A 1,167-nucleotide genomic window follows, 5' to 3' on the forward strand; every position below is an offset into this window, starting at 1 on the left:
CAGTGGATTGCAAGTTCGACATGTGGCCTCCAGTCCCTGCCCGTCCCCTCCAGATGGGCACCTTGGCCTTCTCTCTAGTCATACAGGGAGAGCGCATCTGGAACTGTCAGGAAGTCTTTCAGAGTCACCAGCTGGCTCTATCAGATACCGGTTTAGCAGTTTTCTGGAACTGCTGTGTTGGCTTTAACTGCTGCCACAATTCTAACAGCACAGCATTGGGCTGTATATCAATTTTCTCTGGGTCTACACCCGCTGTCAAAATCTGCCCACATTTGCGCTGGGGTCACCTGTATGGATCCCGCAGTAGTGGACAAAAAGCCCTAAGTGCCCTGCTGCTTAGAAATTTGTTTTTCTGAAAAATAACTTTTGATTCAAAGGCAAAATACAAAAAACTTGTAATCTCTGTAGAAAAAGATGATGAAAGCTTATACACTGTGGTATTTAAAGCAGTGTTTAGTATAAAATGGATGATAATCTTACATATGTATATCAATATATAACGGCTAAGTGGAGAGCCAGAAGAGAGAAAGAACAATTGGGGGATTGTTTTCTAAACTATATAAATGTCTAACCAATGTACTGTACACTTGAAACTAAAAAATAAAAATTTTAATTTACTGGATAGAATGAGTATTAAAAAATTTTAAGTAAAATAACAAAGTAGATATGAGAAAAAGGACTTAGAAAATTAAAAAAACATAATCAACAATGTAGAGTTTCTACATATATTTTCAACTCTGTACACCTGTAAGAGAAAATATCTTCTTTACAAGCGTTTATGAGATATTTATGAAAACTGACCATACATTATATCACAAAGAAAACTACTATCAATTCCATAAAGTAGAAATAACACAAACAGTAGTCTTTACAAATACATGAATTATTTTCCTCTAGTGTCATTTATTGAAACATTAGAATTCTACATGTGTTATTTCGATTTTTAAAGTCCTGATTAAATTATAATTTACAATTTCTAGGTAAAATGCTCTAAGTATATATATTGACATGTGCTTTAAAAATACGTAATTTAAATAAACAATTGCTTATAAAGTTTTTATTTAATACTTTTTTGTTTGTTTTATTGAGTAATGCTAAGTAAAGATTTCTGTACAACAAATGCTTAGGATAAATACATTTGGATTGGAGAGTTCCTGGGGAGAGACC

The sequence above is a fragment of the Pteropus vampyrus genome, unplaced genomic scaffold (genome assembly GCF_000151845.1).
Source record: "Pteropus vampyrus isolate Shadow unplaced genomic scaffold, Pvam_2.0 Scaffold225, whole genome shotgun sequence".
NCBI lineage: Eukaryota > Metazoa > Chordata > Mammalia > Chiroptera > Pteropodidae > Pteropus > Pteropus vampyrus.